The sequence below is a fragment of the Cavia porcellus genome, unplaced genomic scaffold (genome assembly GCF_034190915.1).
Source record: "Cavia porcellus strain 051 isolate PalLab524CR breed Dunkin Hartley unplaced genomic scaffold, mCavPor4.1 scaffold_8, whole genome shotgun sequence".
NCBI lineage: Eukaryota > Metazoa > Chordata > Mammalia > Rodentia > Caviidae > Cavia > Cavia porcellus.
The window spans coordinates 69,038,330-69,047,223 of NW_026947491.1; positions in this window are offsets into that span (position 1 = coordinate 69,038,330).

An 8,894-nucleotide genomic window follows, 5' to 3' on the forward strand; every position below is an offset into this window, starting at 1 on the left:
AAATTGATGCTTTTGAGTCCTAGACTTCATAAGCAGTCTGTTTGACTGTTAGTCAGCTGACTACGGATGCTGGTGGGGAAGCCGGCTGCGGAGGCCCTGTGTGTGTGTGGCTTTTCCACGGAGCTGACCTTCCTTACTGCATGGGAGCTGTGGGCAGTTAGTCGGACCTTTTCTGTAGTGGCAGACAGTATTATAAACAACTGTCTCAGCTGGCAAAATAGATGCCCTTTTTGGACATAGCCTAGGAACTAAGATAACATCAACTCTCCATTCCATTGAATGAAGAAGCTGGTTTCACCCACATTCAAGGGGGAGATACAACATGCTCCACGTCTCAAAAGGAAGTGTCGAAGAATTTGGGACCGGATTAAAAAACAGCCATGTAAAGTTTCATGCCAGTTGAATTAGTATTCTTCCTTAATGTCTACCTGAAAAGATCACTGACTTTGGGATACTATAGTGTTACCTACATGGCAACAGTCCCCAGTTGTGTATCATGATCAGCTTGTGTTTCTTGACCCTGTCTAGCATTTTAGAATCACGTGGAAGATCTGTAAAAATTCAAATACTTGAACTCCACATCTAGATATTTCTCGTTTGTTCTTCCTTTGGTCTGGAATTTGACTTGGTGTTACATATTTTTGAACGCTTGGTGTCTTGTTCCTTTACACCATGCTCATCGATGTGTCCTCTAATGAGGCATCTTTAGGTCCTGTCACTGAGAACAGGAAGAGCGGGGCAGGTGTGCTACTCTGGAGGAGGTGCAGATTTGGAAGGACCAGGTCTTGCTGGCTCATGGTGATGTCACTGGTTTTGGGAGGAGGAGAGGTCATAAATGAGAAATCTGATGGGTGGGACAGGAATGTAACAGAAGAGAATAAACACAGAAATACCTCTGTGCAAACAAACAAACTTGTAAATAGTAACCCCTTTGGAGTTTCAAATCTCAAGGTTTACCGGAACAAGAGATTTATCGTACTTCGTAAGAATACACCGCAGTGAGGTAGAACTCGTGTCAGTTCTAGGGAAAGGCAGTGTTCCTTTTCTTGTACTACTGCAAGCAATGGAAATAAACTGGTCTTGGTGTGGCATCTGTGTTCAAAAGTGAAGTCACAAAAGGTTAACTGGAAACTGATTTTGTATCCCACAGGGAACAGGGATCTTAGCTTCACGTGATGGTGATTTTCAAGCTTTAGTACAACTTGTAATTGTCTTTATAGTCCCTATTGTGATCCTCTCCCCCTTCCTCCTGCTCTCTCTTTCTCTCCCCTCCCCCTGTCTTTTCGCTGCTTTTCTTCCCTTGTCCTCCCCTCCCCCTTTCTTTCTCCTACTTCTGTGTAGAGATAAGATCTCAGTAAATTGTCTAGGTTGACCTTGAGTTTATCAACTAGTTGCCTCAACCTCCTGGGTTGCTGGGATTACAGATATATACCACTGTGCCCAGGTAATGGTTCTTAAACTGAGGGCTGCTATTTTAAATGACCTTTGTCTTCAGCCATTCATTGTTCTAAGAATCTGATGCATTTGCTTCTCTAACTGCTCATAAGTTTAGAGAAGGCAGAACATTTATTTTTGGCTGGCTAGAAACAGTGTGAGAGGGAATGAGTCCATGATCAGTTCCTGCCCATGACCTTAGCAACAATAAAAAGACAGTAATAGCAATGGGCAGTTAAGGCTCCAAAGTTAAATGACATCCAGATGTCCAGCTGTTCAAAGGGAGGTGTTTTAGTTGGGATTGTCTGCATTGCAAGAAGCAGAGAATTCATTCTTTATCTTCTGCAGATGTGTGGTAACACTTGCCACTATGGAGCAAGATTGTATATATTTTTTAATAGCCATGTGATTTGCATTTTCACTAAATGAAAAGACACTGCATTTGGTGTGCGTGTATATGTATCTGTGTGCATGCTTAAAGCAGGGATGGGGGGGAGCTGTGCTGAATCAAACATTTTAGATCATAACAGATTGGATGAATTTTGAATTGGATATTTCTGGGACTAAGGTAGGAATAGAGACTATACTGGAGCATCCTTTACGTGGTGCAATGTTTGTTTTGTGTTGTTTGTGTTTTGAGATCTCCCTGTGTAGTTCAGGCTGGCCTTGAACTCACTGTGGAGCCCACACTGACCTTGAACTTGCAACAATCCTCCTGCCTCAGTCTCCCAAGTGCTAGGGTTACTGGAGTGTGCCACCATGCCCAGCTGCATGTGAAACATTTATCTGCAGGCTTTAGCATGGTTGGCTAGAGCTCTATGATGGGCAATAAAATTGGGACTGGTCACCACCCTAGAACTGAGATTCTGGAGAAAATGGGCAATACCTGCTTCCCTGCATCTCCAGAATCTTATCCACGAATGAAGAAATTAACTTTGAGGAGTAGAGAAACAGATTCTAAATCAAGCATGGTCATGAACTTCCTGGATGATTGAGAGCAAAAGAAATAGCCAGTAGGCCTCAGTTTTCTTTGTAAGTGGTGGGTTGATTAGAAGACCTGAAAAACCTGCTCTTCTACGTATTTATTGGACATTTAGTGCATATCTTAAAGCTATTTGTTACTGAGTCCTAATCGTACTATTACTAGTGAGGATATATGAGGGGACCACATTTTAACTTCTGTATTTGGTGTAACTGAACAAATTTATGTCTATTCATATTAATAATGAAAAAAAAAAGGCCAAAGAATATGCTTTGTGACCTTTATTCTTCTCAGTTCAGAATTAAATGACTGACTGTAACTTCTTGTTTTCGTCTAATAGCATTATTCTAATAGCATTTATTATAATACTTTCTAGGACCAAATGAAATTATTCTCATTGTGCAGTGTAGAGAGAATTTGAGAAGAAGAATGGTAAAGTTTGGGCTGAGTGACTTAGGAATTACAAACTTAAGTTCAAAGACTACAAACATTGTCTTTTCTTAACACAGAGTCACCTCATACATAGGACTTTTCTGTATTGGAAAAATGAGAAGTGGGTGTCGACTTTCAGGGGAGATGCAGTAATCTAGGGGTTCACCATTGTTGTAAGAGGAAAACTTTTATTGCACAAAGGTTAAGGTGTTATCTATATGAAGTATCTGTTAAATGAATATTTTTCCTGGAAAGAGGAATCATTTGGCCAACATCACCCTTGTAGCAGGTTTCCTCAGACGGTGGATAGAAGGCGAGTGGGTTGGAGTTAACATTAAACTACAAAATAATTATTTTCTCTGTAATACCTTACATAGAGCAGAGATGGTCCTCAGTACACAACAGAGTTCTATCCTGGTAAACTCATCATCAATTGAAAATATCATCATTGAAAATGCATCTAATATAACTAATTTACTGAACATGGCTTAAATCTTGCTTATTGTAAGTAAGCTTACCACTTACATTAGCTTGCAGCTGGGCAAAGCCATCTATCACAAAACCTATTTTATGAGTAAAGTGATGAATATCTCCTGTAACCAAACACTTCTATTCAAAAAAGTAGTGGATAATGTATGAAGTGCACTGTATGCAATATCACTTCTTCCATGATCACTCGGTTGATTGGGTGTTGCTATTCTTTGCTGCCCAGCAACTAATGAGGGGATTGGCCTGGCTCACAATCCAGGAAAAGATCAAAATTCAAAATTTAGAGTAAAAATTCTACTGGATGTGTATCACTTTTGCACCATTGTAAAGTCTTAAAACCTGTGTTGAACTATCATAAGTTAGGCACTATCTATACTGGAATTTCTAGCCATGTTCAAAGACTCATCTTTCACCCTTTCTTTGGAGTGAATTGCTAGGCTCCAGGCACACATGCTAACGTGTTCTTCCAGCCTCTGACACCTTGGTCGCCACTGCCACATGTGGCTTCATTTTCCCCTCACTCATGAGACATCTTTGTACAGTGTGCCACCCTCCTGGAACAAAGGTGTCATCACTTAAATCAGGGGCATCCTGTGATGCCCTGTGTCCAACCCAGGGTGCTGGCTGCTGCTGCATCTGCTGTGTGTGATCCTGTGATGCCCTGTGTCCAACCCAAGGGTGCTGGCTGCTGCTGCATCTGCTGTGATCCAGTGATGCCAGGCCTGGATCTTCGCTTTGCTGATTCTAGGCGGTATTGTTGCTGCTACCAGTTGTGTAAAACCTTGTTGCTGGCAGCTAGGAGATTGGCCACTTCCTCCTTTCTTTGTGTTCCAGCCAAGTCCAGCCTGCCAAGTGCCTCTCTAGGACCTGATATTTGTCGCTTTGATTCCTTTTTGTCCTTTATACATATATTTAGTAAACTGCTCTAATATCCTTGTGTGTCTAATTATTTTAGGTATTCAACATTTAAAATGAAGAATTCAACTTTTTTTAGATGAAGTTAAATTCTGCCTCCTCTTTGACTCAAGGATTTCCTATTGTTAATACCCGGTTTTATTGGATTTCTCATTGTTTAATATAATGTTCCCTTGTGATCCCTTCTGCTATTTTCTTAAGCTTACTGACATTTGCTCTAGGAATTTGTTTTCCATTTTTCCAGTTTCTTTACTTTTCTAGGGGTTATTAAACATTTTATTGATGTTTGTAATTATAATGACAATGCTAGAGTACCCTTTTAGTTCAAGTTTTTTCCTTTTTCCTAAACTTCCCGTAATTTTGTGATTTAAAAATGGTCTAAATTTAAAAAAATAATTCCACCTTATTGTTGGATAAATCAAACAAAATTGCTAGTTGAAGAACAATATAATTATGTAAATAATTTTACTTTTTCTGTCGAGCCTTTTAAAGAAGTAAAACTTCCAATTCACTTGATGCATAACTAAGAACATTTTACAAATAGAGGAAATCAGACAGTTTCGTCAATGTGGGATAACACATTGTAATAATAGGCTAAAATTTTAAAAGTAAAAGCAAGAGACAATATTTTCACAACGGTAAGAAAATGATTAGGCATTCATCATTCTCTAATGGTTCTTTTGTTAAATATGCAATTAGAGGAGAGCTTTTGTATAGGCTGTGAGGCTGATGGAAGACAAGCTCTCTTGTGGCTGTGCAAAAACATCTTGAGGTTTTCTTGTTTAAAAAGGTAGTCTGCTGGTTAATGTCAAGTATCAACCTGTCTATGCTGCAATGCCCCTCTAGTTGATGAAATGTTTTTCTAGATGTTTCTGTGAAGGTGCATTCAGTGAACTTTACATTTTAAGTTGAATGCTGTGTAACATGGATCACTTTCACAGTGTAGGTGAACCTCATCAAATCAATTGAGGACAAATGAGTAAGAGGGTCCCCACTTTTGAGGAAAAGGGATTTCTGCCAGCGGACAGCCTCAGACTTCATCTGCAACATCAGCTCCTCCTGGTTTTACAGCAAATTGATTTTGGACTCCAGGTGCCCCTATTTCCTGAGCTTTAAGTCTAGAGCTGCCTTCAGCAGATTTTCACATGAGCCCATTTCTGGAAATCAATTTGTTTCTATATGTACATCCTATTTGAATTTCTCTGGAGATCTCTGACCAATAAGTGTAGTCTAATTTTTTTTTTAGGCGTGGGGAATACTCAGTGATGACTCTTTGAAAGAGTTCAAAACAATCTTGTCTCAGGCCAATGGTGGTCTTACTAGAACTGAAATGAATACATATTAATAGCATTAAATTTCAGTGAAAGGTATTTATGGGCTGGGTAATTCAGAAAAGCTTTCATAAAATCTTCAGTTTCATTTACTTTTTACACATTAATTATTAATGTGGTGAAACAGTAATGCTGTTCTGCATTGACCCTTTTTGCTACAGAGGACACCAGCACTTTATGAGCTAAGGGAGCCAATTTCTGCCCATGTTGCATAGATAGGTCTCTGACTTGAGCCAGAGAAGCATATTAAATAGGCAGGTTTGTTTACAATGTACAGCAGGGAGAAAATGCAGTGGACAAAACGTGCATTACTTTCCTTATACTAACTTGATAGAACAACCAACCTCAGGCCCACACTGGATTCAAGGGGAGTGGTGAATATAGTCACTGACTCTGCAGGAAGAGAGTAACACACAAAGGACAAGCAGTCCTTTCTGGCTACAAATATCGGTGTGGTCCTTGCCTAAGGGATAAAATACAGAATTTAATCAGGTACCATAGTGAGGACAAAGTCTAGGAACTCTGGCTAATATGGCCACTTTAGTTTAGAAATCTGAATTAAAAGATAAATTGGCTGCCCACCTCCCCACATACCACTAACCTCATACAAGAAAATAGACCAACAACATGATTTGAGAAATGTATGGCGTGCATGCCACAGTGCACTGTTTGTCATTGGAAGCTCTAAAAGATTCGCCATCATTGATCTAGACACATATTTACTATTTTTCAAGTGGGTTACTTGTTTTCATGCTGTTGAGTTGTTTGAGTGTGTCTCGGTTACTTTTCTTACTCGAAGGACGGTTTATTTTGGCTCATAGTTTGTAGAGGTTTTAGGTCATGTTTGGCTGGCTCCAAGGCAGGGTGGCATGGGAGCGGGGCATCACAGAAGAAAGAGTTCATTTCAGGTGGATGGCAGCAAAGTGGTGCAGTGGCAAAGCGGCAATAGCACCCCCTTTCTGTCCCTTATAGTCCCCCTAGCCTACATGCCCTTAGGGTGGGTACCATTGACAAAGACTTCCCGTTATCCATAACCAGAACTATAGCAGATTAATTGGTGGGCTAATGTAGTAATCACACACTTTTAATTTCAGCATCGTGCAGTCTAGATCTAGTCACCACTGAAAAGGGGACACCCACACATAACCACTTGAGGCTTTGGGGAGACATCTACACACAAGCTATAACAGTGAATTCTGCTATAGCTTGAAAGTATTACCTTCAAGCTCATCCTTCAAAAATTTGGTCTTTGGTGCCATTTGTAAGTGGCTTAATTGGACGAAGTTAGGCCATTAGGGGCATTCCTTGGAAGGGGTACTGGGCACACTTCCAATCTCTCACATCCCGGCAGGTGAATGGCTGGTCTTCCCCATGGTCTTGCCATGAGATACTCCCCAGCTACAGGTTAAGAAGCAACAGGTCACCTGAACAATGGCAAGAAGCTATGGGACTGTGAACCAACCTGTTCTTCTTAGAAGATTATTTTAGGTATTTTGTCACAGGGACAGAAAACTAGCAAGTTCTTTATATATTCTTGAAGTTAATACTTGTCAGTTTAAAAATTCTGTCCATCTGTAAGTTGTCTCCTTTGTTTCCTTTGCTGTGCAGAAGCTGCTTAATTTTTTTTTATTAAGGAGAAAAGGAAAAAAAACAGAAATAGGGTACAAGTTATATAGAATTTCAGAAAAAATAATAGGAAATCACTAGTTAATAGATTACATATTGTTATCTTAGAAATAGTTATTCAAGTTACAAAATTAAAGCATATAAAGTGGACTTTCAAGCAGTGAGACTGGAAACAGTTTTGTTCAATGATCCAACAAAACTCAGTAATATGGTTATCTATCTTATACACTTAAATATATAAGCGGTTATATTCTTTAGAGCACTTTCTTTTCCTTTCTCTTGTACAATGACAATTACACATTTTGGGTTTTATTACTCCCACAGTTCTTATTACTTTTTTTTGAAAAGAGTAAAACCAAATGTGACATAACAGAATAGAGTCAGTCAAATCAGAAGGATGAACATAATAGAAAATGTAAAAACAAAATACTAGGTGATCAACAATGGTTACCATACTGTCTCTTGCTATCTTAAACAGAATTGCCTATATCATCAGTTATAATAAAATTGAACAAGACAGTAAAGAATAAAACCAAAACATTGGAGACATTACAGGGAGAAGCTGCTTAATTTAATATAATCCTGTTTTCTCATATTTTGCTTTTGTTGCCTATATGCTTGTGCAACAGATCTTTGGCTATACCAATGTTTTGAAGTGTTCTTCTGTGTTTTCTTCTGGTAGTTTCATAGTTTCACATCTTACATTCGGATCTTCAGTCCACTTTGAATTTTTTAGGGTATTTTCTAATGTGATGAGATGTAGGGGTTACATTTCACCTTTCTGGATATGCAGGTATAGTTTACCCTGTATCACTTATTGCAGAGACTGTCCTTTTTAAGATACACATTTTTAAGTGCTGCCACAGTCATCAGCATGGAAGTGCAGGCCATATACAAACCCAGTGGCTAACTTCCATTGTGAAGTTGTATCATTGCTTCCAAAAATACCTTCAGTCTAGACGTCTCATCAAAGCATTCAGAGATGCTGCTGATGTTGATTACAGCCAGAGGCATAACATTCCTGGACCCACTCAGGAGCAAAGTCAAAGCACTTACTGAACTGACACAACTCATCTAAATGAAAACTTTTCCCTTTGAAAGCTGCTACATAAGAATGGAAAATGTGACTTTTTTTCTTTTCTTTTTCTTTTTGTTTTTTGCTGTACTGGGGATTGAACTCACAACTTTGTACTTGCCAGGCAGGAAGATGTGACTGTATTACCAATTACATAGACCTTGACATAGGGAAAAAACACAAAAATACAAAGATGTGTGGCACTACCAAATGAACACAACTTTTGTCCAAAACATGACGATGATATAATGGAAATCTATGAAAATTTGAAAAGGAGTTAAGAATAATTTTCTTAAGGAAATTCAGTGAGGTGCAAAAGAATATAAATACTTGATGAAGTGAAGAAAACAATTCATAATATGCACAAGGAGTTCAGCTAAGAGGTAAACTTGTAAAAGGAACCAAACAAAAATCTTAGAGCTGAAGAATTCAATGAAGTAAAAATGTAACTGAGGGTTTTGACATAGATTATATCAAACACGTTCTATTACATCAAACAGAAGAATTTCTGAAGACAGTGCTTCTGAAATAACCTCACAGTAAACTAAAAAGTAAATAAACAAGCAAATAATAAAAACACTAAAGGCAGACTTCAAAACATCATTAAGCA